Source organism: Balaenoptera ricei, chromosome 11 (assembly GCF_028023285.1).
Source record: "Balaenoptera ricei isolate mBalRic1 chromosome 11, mBalRic1.hap2, whole genome shotgun sequence".
NCBI lineage: Eukaryota > Metazoa > Chordata > Mammalia > Artiodactyla > Balaenopteridae > Balaenoptera > Balaenoptera ricei.
Window position 1 is genome coordinate 104,112,594 of NC_082649.1, and position 12,042 is coordinate 104,124,635.

Here is a 12,042-nt window from a genome sequence, read left to right on the forward strand (position 1 = left end):
GGGAAGGGCACAGACGTTTGAACAGTGCCCTCCATGTGCCCACCACCTGATTGCATGATGACCCTGGATTCTCACAACCTAATCCTACGAGGGTTACCATCATCACCCTAATTTTATCATGAGGTAACTGAGGTTCAGGTCTGGATTAAACCCAGACAGCCACCTGCCTGCCAGCGCTGTGGCCTTGGGTAACTGGCTTCGGCTCTCTGGTCCTTCATTTCCGTGTCTGAAAATGAAGCGATGCCTGCCCCTCCACCCATGGGGAGGCTGAGAGAATCCAAAGAGATAATCATGCTAATTATTATTTAAATAGCACATAGCTTGTGTTAGGTTCAATTCAAAAAGCTTCAGGCTCATTTGATCCTTACAGCACCCCTAGGAGTGGAACTATGGTTATCCATAGTTATAACTATGGTTATCCCCATTTTACAGATGAGGAATCTGGGGCACAGGATGAAGTAATTTGCCCAAAGGTCAGGGATGTGGACAGATAAACTATAGCCACAGAAAGAAAAAGTTAATATTTAATAACAACAAGGGAGAAAGTGCACACAGTGGTCCTCTGTCATTGAGAGAGGCTGACTTCATCTCAGGAGCTTGCTCTGTGGTTTGGGAAGTCACATGGATGAACTTCTTGTTGAGAGAACAAAGATCTGGGGCAGACTGGATGGGGGAGCTGAGGTCAAAACGAGTGGGATTGCTCTGGGGAAGAGGGTTTTTTAAGTTGTATCCTGTGTGGCTGAGGAGAGAGGCGTTCTGAGGAGCACTGGGGCTTGAGAACACCTTCAAACCTCCATGCCAGCCTGGACCACCTACACACGCCATTACTTCTGGGAGAAATAAACTATGTTATTCGTGCTGAGTGTTTGGGGGCCTCTTTGTTACAGAATCCTGGTCTATCTGCTCACCAACACACCACACTGGGACAAAGCAGCGAACCCAGCAGGCAAGATCTAAAAGGTTTTGTCAAGCTCACAGGTTAGGGGGAGAGACAAATCTTAACCTACCCAGGAAACAAATAATCATGATTACAAAGTGTCGAGAAGTGTTGTGAAAGGCACAAGGTGCGGTGGTGAGTGAGAATAACGGGGCCCCTGATTTAGACAGTGATTAGGAAGGCCCCTTGGAAGAGATTATTATTTTTCACTTTTTAACCATGTATATCTTATTTTAAATGTCAGTGCGACAAAACGAGACCCGGAATTATCGAACAATTATATTATTTCCCCCCTTTCATGAAGTCTTGGAGTATATTTCAACTGAAAATGAATAAGCAGCCCCCAAAACATAACACTTCTTTTGAACAATACAGTCATACAAAGGACAACATGAACTGTAGAAATGTACCAAAGGTGAGTAATAATTGGCACAGACCCAATATTTCAGTATTAGTTAATACTAGTTAAATTGACACGGTTTTAAAACCATGCCCTTTAAGTTCACCTAAGCACCCCTCTTTCCATTCCACTGCTGTACTTTGGCAATTTTGTCCATATTTAACACCACAGCAACAATAACAACAATTATATTAGCTAGTATTCGTTAAACCCTGAATCAGGGCCAAAGCACTGCCAAGTATGTAAAATGTGTTTTGCTATTTGTTTATTGATGAAGAGATGATTTTTTAAACAAGCAAAGGAAACTGCAAGTGCAGAGGCATGGATGCCAGAAGGAGCTTGTATTCAAGAAACAGAAAAAGGTGAGTGTATATTTTATTCCTGCCACAATGTGAAACTGTAAGTACTAGGCAGGGCCTCAGCAGAAAAGAGAGGACCCACTCAGTGGTTTATTGAAAACAGTTTAATGAAGGGGTGATTTATCTGAAGTGTGTGTTTGGGGGGGGTGTAGGAGAATCAACAGGGGATGGTACAGTCCTTGGGCTGGCAACAGTGGGGAGCCTTCATCCCCTAAACCTGAAGAGAGTGGGGGAGGAGTGGTTTTCTGGAAGAAGTGAGCGCTGCAGGTATGAGTCAAGGATCCTCTGAGAAGAGCAGCGTTTAGAGAGATTCAGCCACTGCCAAAACTGGGGGTTGGTAGGGAACATACCCCAACTTTTCTCTCCTCCCACCCTCAGATGCCCACTGATGCTTCCCATTGGCTGTCTCCCACTGGCGCCTCCCATTGGCTAGGTCCCATTGGCTATCTTCCTTTGGTGCCTCCCATTGGTTGAAGCCAACTTGGAGCCTAGCCAAGGAAGCCCGGTGATGATGTCCACAGAGGTCAGCTTCATTAGGGGACACAAAGCAGAGTGGAAAGCTGTAGCAAGTGGATCTGGGGGATGGGGATAAGCGGAGAATAACCACTGGTGTTCTAGGTGACCTTGGAGATTTCTGCAGCCCTTTCTGAGCCAACTCTATAACAGGAGTGAGTTAGACTTGAAAATCGACCCTGTCCCCAGTACTGTTGACCCAGAACACTCACAGGGCCTGTCACCATGGAAACCTGAAACTCGGCTTGGCCACCTCTGCCTACCATCCAAACCGTACCCCAAATCAAAGAGCTGGTCCAAGAGCTGACCAGGTGGCGCATCTGGTAGAGCCTCGGGCCTCAGCCTTAGACAGACAGGTTGGCAGGACCTTTCGAGACCAGCAGGGATGTTTGGACGTCCTGGGTGGGATGAAATCATCGCTCCCATCTCTGGGCTCCTAGTGGCAGTTTGCTCCGCCAGGGAGGACTGGCCCTGAGGGAACTCACTCCACAGCCATGGCATCTCAGCCCACAGCTGCCTAGTCTCTGTCACTCGAGGGCCCGGGAGGCCGGCAACAAACAGCACACAGGCACTCGGGGTGTCCCTCAGCCGCACACATGGAGGGACACACACCCCACAGCCACAGGCAAACACCCACCACATCACACCCAGATACACACAACAAACGCACACGCGCCCACAGCGCGGTCCACCACGCCCAGCCCGCGACCCTCCACCCCGGCCAATTCTTCCGTTCTTCCAGTACCAGTTTTCCGGATTGTCCCAGGATGAAGGTGGGATGCCCCTCAGTGTGCCCCTGCGGATCCCTGATGTCCTCTTCATCGAGGTGCCTCTGCCCCAGAGCGGGATGTTCCTGGAACACAGATCTTGAAGGAAGAAAGGAAGGACGGAGGGCAGGAGGGAGGGAGGGAGACAGAGACATAGATGTGTGATAGTACGATATAAATATGTCAGGGGCAGATTCAGGTTTTGTTGGGCCCGATGTTTATTCATTGGGGGAGGGAGAAGTTTTTCCAAAAAGAGAGACTCAAACTATGAATACAGATGAGAGACAGACCTTGGAAGGGGCCTGTGTCAGTGAGGGCCCTGGAGTTTGGCAGTAAAGCGACTTCTAACACATGCGTCAAACACAGACGAGTAAGCCCATAGACACATGTGGGAGCACAGACACAGGTGCCCGGACTCCAGACCCGCTCCAGGTGGCTAGCAGGGGTGGGCCCCTGTGGGCACCTGCTTCAGAGACCCCTGCAGCCCTCACTTGGAAAGCGGGCTTCGGCCCAGCTGCTTCACACCAAGAGAGCATCCTCTCGGAGCCATCCCACCTGTGTTCTTGCTGTTTCCGAGGAGCGGACCCTGCTCCCGCCTCCTCACCTGGACCCCAACTCCAAGCTCACCTCCCCCATATGAGCTGGCTTCACACCAGATGGGCAGGACGAGGAGGGGATGGGAGCTGCCTCTGGAGAGAGGTTCCCGCTCTCAGTGAAGTGGACCCCCCCAGCCCACCTGTCCCAGCCCTTCCCCTGAGGATGGCAAACAGGCCCAGAGAGGGAGGGCGTGAGTTCTATGCGGGTCCTTGTGGGGAACATCTGTACATCTCTCACAAACACACACACACACACACACAACCATCACACATTTGTCTGGAATGCAAGAGATTTCACAAGATTTTCTTTTTCAATATAGAAAAAAATAAAGAAAATGAAAATGGCTTGTAATGCCACCGCACAGATAATCCCAGTGGCATTTAAAAAATAAAGTCAATGTACACGCACATGTAGAAAATGTAAACAGTTCCAAAAAGATAATAAAATACAAACTAAAATCTTTTCTATCACGGTCCCTCTCCCTGGAGATGATCACTCTTTGCATTTCCTTCCTGAATACTTTGGTATAGCAGCGTTTTTACTGATTAACAGAGGATCACACTCTGCCCACTATTTTGTACCTTGCAAGTTTTGCACCTAAATTATATCTCTGCCGAGCTCTCCAGATCAACACGGCCTGATCTCTACCTTCTTTTTAATGGTTGTACTTTATTCCCATTGTAGGATTGCATTCTCTGCCTCTGCATGTTTATTTACAGTTTCTTTGCTGTTACAAAGCCCCAACAGCAGCTCCTTGGTGTACCTGGATGTACGGAATTTCCACAGGGTCAGTTAGAAGTAGAAACCCTGGGAAGAAAGGTCTGTGCGTTTTTAATTCTGGTGGAGACTGCCAAAATGCTCTTCAAAAAGGTGGCACCAATTTCCACTTTTATCAACAATGTAAGAGAGAGTCTGTCTCCCTATACTCATTAATTTTGCCAATCTGGGGAGTGAAAAGTCATCTCTCAGTGCTTTTTTAACAGCTTTATTGAGATATAATTCACATGCTAAACAATTCACCCATTTAAAGTGCACAATTTAATCATTTTAGTATATTTAGTGTTGTGCAACCATCAGCATATTCAATTTTAGAACTTTTTTATCCCGCCCAAAAAAACCCCTCTGTAACCACTAACAGACACTGCCCCATTTCCCCATTTCCCCCAGCCCCAGGCAACCATTAATCCACTTTCTACATCTATAGATGGGCCTATTCTGGATGTTTCATAAAAATGAAATCATATAATATATGGATTTTTGTGTCTGACTCATTTCACTCAGCATAATGTTGTCAAGGTTCATCCATGTCGTAGCAGGTCTCAGTACTTCATTCCTTTTTATGACAGGATAATATTCCATTATATGGATAGACCACATTTTGTTTATCCATTTACCAGATGATAGACATTTGGGTTGTTTCCACCTCTTGGCTTTTGGGAATAATGTTGCTAGGCACATTAAGGTTCAAGTTTTTGTGTGCACACGTGATTTCATTTCTCTTGGGTAGACACTTAGGCCTCAGTGTGGTTCTAATAGGCATTCCTTTTAATTCTGAGTGAAGCTGAACATCTTCATGAATTGCCTGTTTAAATCCATTGCTTATTTTACTGTTGGGTTGTTTGTATGTTTCCTATTTGTGATATTGTGATTTATAATAAAGATATAGTTGGTCTTCATCAAAAACCCTTGGAATTTCCTGACTTGAGCCTTAAAGGTGTCTTTTGTTATGTTAATGATGTGGCTTTGGGACAGCCCCTAAGGGGGCGGGGGCTGGTTGCCAGGGGAGCCAACCCCTTGATTAGAGGGTTGGAACTTTCAGTCCCAGCCCCCCACCACCTCCAGGGAGGGGAGAGGGGCTGGAGGTTGAGTTCAATCACCAATGGCCAATGATTTAATTATTCATGCCTGTGTAATGAAGCCTCCATAAAAACACAAAAGGACCGGGTTCAGGGAACTTCCTGGTTTGGGAACTTCCTGGTTCAGGAACTTCCTGGTTCGTGAACTTGGGGAGATTCAGGAAGAGCGGACGCCTGGAGAGGGAAGCTCCGCCCCTTCCCACATACCTTGCCCCGTGCATCTCCTCCACCTTGCTGTTCCTGATTTATATCCTTTTATAATAAACTGGTGATCTAGTAAGAAAACTTTTCCTGAGTTCCATGAGCCAAATTAATCAAACCCAAAGGGGGGGTGTGGAACCTCAGATATATAGCCTTGTTGGTCAGAAGCACGGAGGTGGGGGGCACCTGAACATGTGACTGGCATCTGAAGTGGGGTGAGGGGACAGCCTTGTAGGACTGAGCCTTTAACCTGTGGGATCTGACACTACCTCTGGGTAGACGCGTCAGAACTGAATTGTAGGACACCCAGCTGGTGTCACAGAATTGCTTGGTGTGGGGAAAAGAACCCACACAGTGTAATTGGTGGGCAGAATTATAATTGGTGTCAGAATCATACTACTGATTTGAGTTCTTTGTTAATCAAGAAAATGTAGTCCATTGTCTGGCACGCATGTTCTAAACAGATTTTTCTAGTTCTTCATTCGTCTTTTGACTTCATTTACCATATTTTGTGACATTCAGAAATCAACTGTTTTTATGTTTTTAAACTTACTTTTTCTCTTTAGGCTTATAACCAGCTTTGGAAGGTCTTTCCCACCATGATTATAAACTTATTCATAACTTCTCCAAGAACCGTCATGGTTTTTCCTTCCCCTCCCTCTTATTTTGTAACATTTAAGACTTTGATCCATATGGGATTTATTTTAGTGCCAGGAGTAAAGATCCACTGGTCTTCCCAAACGATCAAGTAATTATCTCAGCATCTCTAACTGAAGAAGCTTTCTTGTTGCCACCAATTTGAAATGCCACTTTACCATAAATTACGTGTTCCTGTGGGCCAAACCCGCTCCGGGACTCGCCAACCCAGTTGTTCTCAATACTGGCTACATAACAGAATCCTCTGGAGGCATTTAAGAAAATACAAAATTAAAAATTTGTAAATCTAAAAATTTTTTAAAGGAAGAAAACACCAATATCCAGTTGCCACCCTGTTGGATCAGAATCTCTGGGAATAGGGCTCAAGTATTGTTTTTTTTCATTTGTTTTTTAGAAACACTTTAGGCAATTCTAACGGGAAGCCAGGGCTGAGAACCACCACTCAGTAGCGCTCCACTGAGCTATCTAGCTACTTCTTTTCTACCAGAGTGTGTCTTTTTAGGGTTGGCCCCTGTCACTACTCTTCTTTTTCAGAATTATTTTGGCCATTCTTCACAGATGTAGTTTTCCAGATGAACCTTATTATCATTTTGTCAATTCGGGGTGGGAAAAAAGCCTGTTACCCTCATTTGAGCCACACTGATCTAATCTCCAGCCAACAGATATTTACTGAGCACCTACTATGTGCCAGGCACTGTTGTAGGCAGTGAGGATACAGCAGTGAATGAGAAAGATAAGAATCCCCACCTTCAAAGGCCTTACCACCTAGGAGAAGGGACAGACAATAAATACGTGAGTGGAGTCCAGGAAAGCTTCTTGGAGGAGGTGGCATTTGAGCTGAGGCTGCAGGAGGAAGAGGGAGTGAGGTGGGAGAGCTGGAATGGAGGTGGGGAGGGGCAGGGGTGGCACAGAAGCCTGGAGAAGAGAATACCTCCTGAAGGAGGGACAGGTGTCACTGAGGATGACGCCCGGGCAGTAGTCACTGGTGTTGAGAGCCTTTTGGTTATGGAGACAATAAGAGCCGAATTGGAGAGGGCTGAGAGGAGAATGGTAGGGGAGGCGGTGGGAACGGTCAGTGCAGATCACTGTTTGAAGGAGTTTGCTGTGAGACGGAGAAGTAGGTGGAGGAGATGCGGGGCCAAGGGGAAGGCTTTGCGAGATGAAACTATTAAGGCAAAAGGGATGCTCAGGAGAGATGGGGAAGCTGCTGATGCAACGGGTGCCAGAGGGCAGGGGTGGAAGCCTGCGTGGAGGAGGCGGTACGGCCGGGGGGCCCAGTATGCGGGCAGGGGGAAGACACGGGCAGTGCTGGCCTCTGCATCCTCCGAACAGCGTGGACACGGCATCCGCTAGGGGGGATGCGGAGCAGGAGGAAGGGGAGATCTGGGGACAGGCAAGAAGATGTAAAACGAGTTCCTGGGCCCGTGGGAAGGTGAGTCTCCGGGAGGAGGGTGGGGGGCTTGGGGACAGCACTCTATGCACCCATTTTCGTCTGTGCTGGACGCGAGAATGGACAGCGTCACCATAGCGTGTCTCCCTGTGGCTCCTGTCACGCCTCCATGGAGTCTTACTGCAAATGTCTGTCCTGCACACTCCTCACCCCATCGACTTCTAAGCGTTGTTTTGTGAGCAGAACCTTTTCTTCTATTATACTTTCTGCTGACGATCTACTTATAGGGAAAGTATTGACTTTTTTTTTTTAATTAATTAATTTATTTATTATTTATTTTTGGCTGTGTTGGGTCTTCGTTTCTGTGCAAGGGCTTTCTCTAGTTGCGGCAAGCAGGGGCCACTCTTCATCGCGGTGCGCGGGCCTCTCACTATCGCGGCCTCTCTTGTTGCGGAGCACAGGCTCTAGACGCGCAGGCTCAGCAGCTGTGGCTCATGGGCCTAGTTGCTCCGCGGCATGTGGGATCTTCCCAGACCAGGGCTCGAACCCGTGTCCCCTGCATTGGCAGGCAGATTCTCAACCACTGCGCCACCAGGGAAGCCCAGTATTGACTTTTTATATCTTAATTTTGTGAACTTACTGAGTTTCCTTATTGTGTAAAGGCATTTTCCTCTCGTTATCTTGGGCTTCCTTTCCAGTATGTATGCTGTCTTCTTATACCTGCTCTTATCTCATCCATGTGCTGGCTTTAATGGAGATTAAAAGAGACTCTGGCTTTAATGGGGAGATTTCTAGCTAAGCAGTCCCACTCCTACAAGTGCATACACATCACAGCTAACGCCCCTCTGGCAGCCTGAAAGCAAGTGGGGACCACGTGGCACAGGCTCCTGCCGAAGATGGGGAACCTGCCACCTGGCTGGTCCACACGCAGCCAGGGCTGCTGGGCACGGAGCTTTACGGATCGTAATGTGATGTGTATCCTCTACTTCCGGCTCATCGCTCCTGGTTAAATGCTGGCCCTAAGCTTGCCACCAAGGGTCTGAGTTTGTCACTCAATGTGTGTCATCTTCCCAAGCCCAAGCTGGATGCCAGCAGCGGGGGTGGGCATGACTTCGTGGTCCCACAGGGTTAGCAGGACTTGAAGGGGCTTTTTCCCGATTGGAAAATTTCACACATTTACCAACGTGGAGAGAATAGTACAAAAGAGCCCCAAGTCCCCATCATCTGGCCTCAGCAACGATCAACTCATGGCAAACTTGTTTCAGCTGTATCTTTGCCTCCATTTGAAGCAGATCCCAGACAACATATCCTGAGATTCATTTTTAAAAAAATTTTATTGAAGCATAGTTGATTTACAATGTTGTGTTAATTTCCGCCATACAGCAAAGTGACTCAGTTATACATATATATTTTTTCATATTCTTTTCCATTATGATTTATCACAGGATATTGAGTATAGTTCCCTGTGCTATACAGTACGATCTTGTGGTTTATCCATCCTTTATATAATAGTTTGCACTGAGATTCATTTTCAATTGCCACTCTTTCCAAAGGTTACAAATGAGAGAATGAGAGACATTTGTAACAATAGGACTTCTAACCACTTGGGAGGACAAACACCCCAGATCGTACAGTTTATGATCTTTGGACACATATTCTCCAAGTGACGACTCACCCCCATGTCAGAGCTTTCTAGGCTGTCTGTTTATGATAAATAAGGATGTGTATATAAATGTATGTTTATACAGATATATTTCATTGTGTTCAGACAGTATCTGTTAAATGGGGAGATGTTGGTCAAAGGATACAAATTTTCAGTTATAAGGTGAATAAGTGCTGGGGATCTGAGGTACAGCTTGGTGCCTATAGTTAACAATACTGTATTACATACTTGAAAGTTGCTAAGACAGTAGAGATTGAATGTTCTCACCCTAACAACAAAATGGTAATCATGTGAGGTGAAAACAACAAAATGGTAATCATGTGAGGTGAAGGATGTATTAACGACCTTATTGTGTAAACATTTTGCAATATATACATGTATCAAATCATTGCCTTGTACATCTTAAACTTATACAATGTTATATGTCAATTACATCTGCATAAACCTTGGGGGAAAGAAAAGAATCTGTCTATTCTTATTCTACTAAGGACTTTTTTTCTTAATCAAGGAAATGGTATTGGATTCTATCAAATGACATTTTCTTGTATCTATTGAGATAATCGTTTTCTCCTTTGACTTTTTAATATGACATATTAACAGATGCTGTAGAGTGAACTATCCTTGCAGTTTTAGGATGAACTTCACGTGGTCATTTAAAGATATGCTGAGTTCTGCTTGGTAATATTTCATTTAGGATTTTGGCAGGATATATGAGACTGGTTCTAGTTTTCATTTTTAACCTATCTCTGTAGAATTTTGGTAACAATGTTGAATTGGATTCATAAATATAAATTAAATCTTTTAATGTTCTAGAACAGCTTAAATAGTACCTGCACTTTCTCCTCCTTCAAAGTTTGAACGAATTCTCCCATGAAGCCATTTGGGCCTGGAACTTTTTGGGGGGGTTAGTTTTAATGATGTTCTCAATTTCTGACAAATGGTAGATGTAAATGGGGAAAGAACCTGGCCCTGGCGACCCTGGAATCCAAGAGTAGCCCATGCTCTTCCCTCTACCTCTCCTCCCGCTTCTCCACCTGGGAGTGTCCACTCAAGGGATGTCAGCCCTGTGAACCCTCCATGCCGTGTCCCTCCAGCACAGCGTCCTCTCCTCGGAGTCCCCATCACATGCCACATGACTCCCTCCAACACCTCCTTTGTGAAATAACCCATCCACGCTCCTGACACTGCAAATCCAATACACAGGTAGGGACGAATCTGACAACATGGGTGGGTAGTGGAAGTGTTCTAAAATTGAACAAGATTTGGCCATCACTGTCTCAGTTTTTCTTTTAATTGCGGTTTAAAAATAACCTAAAATTTACCATCTTAACCTTTTTGAAGTTCAGAGTTCAGTAGTGTTAAGTATATTCACATTGCTGTGAAACAGATCTCCAAACTTTTCATCCTGTAAATCTGAAACTCTATCCCCATTAACGACTAACTCCCCTCCTCCCCACTCCCCCAACCCCTGACACCCACCAACTACTTTCAATCTCTATGGTTTTGACTGCTCTACGGACCTCATATAGGTGGAATCATATGGTATTTTTCTGTGTGTGTGTGATTGACTTATTTCACTGCGCATCATGTCCTCAAGGTCCATCCATGTTGTAGCATGATAGGACTGCCTTCTTTTTAAAGGCTGAATAATGTTCCAGTGTTTGTATACAATGTATATTCCATCGCAGGGAAATTGTTGGGGTTCTCACACTTGGCCATGGTCAGGCCCAGACATGGTTCTCTTCAGATTACTGGATCACAGGGCTGGTGAAGCCTTGGTGGGAACTGGCTCCACTGGTGATGCCCACCGGTCCTCATCTTAGGACATTCATTCAACAATTGCCCAATCTTCATCATCCCCATCATCATCACCACCAATGCCACCAGCATCCCACATAGGCGTGCATCATTTAGGCAGCAGCCATACCTTGATCTTCCCAAAGGCTGTCGGGAAGGCAGGCCAGGACTGATGCTCTTTTTGCAGATGAGAAAAATTAAGCTTATAGGTATTCTCACTTAGCGAGCAGAATTCTAAATACAGAACTCTTTCCACCACACGGAAGTTTCCTCTCCATGAATATTTTAAAAATGGCTGACATACAGTGACCCATCCTGGAAGAACGGAGCTGAAAGAAGCAATTTGAAGTGAGAGAGTGGCATGGACATATATACACTACCAAATGCAAAATAGATAGCTAGTGGGAAGCAGCCACAGAGCACAGGGAGATCAGCTCGGTGCTTTGTATCCACCTAGAGGGGTGGGATAGGGAGGGTGGGAGGGAGACACAAGAGGGAGGAGATATGAGGATATATGTATATGTATAGCTGATTCACTTTGTTATACAGCAGAAACTAACACACCATTGTAAAGCAATTATACTCCAATAAAGATGTTAAAAAGAAAAGAAAAGAAAAGAAAAGAAAAGAAAAAAGAAAAGAAATGAAATGGTGGGCTTCCCTGGTGGTGCAGTGGTTGAGAATCTGCCTGCCAATGCACGGGACACGGGTTCGAGCCCTGGTCTGGGAAGATCCCACATGCCGCGGAGCAACTAGGCCCGTGAGCCACAGCTACTGAGCCTGCGCGTCTGGAGCCTGTGCTCCGCAACAAGAGAGGCCGCGACAGTGAGAGGCCTGCGCACCACGATGAAGAGTGGCCCCCGCTCGCCGCAACTAGAGAAAGCCCTCGCACAGAAATGAAGACC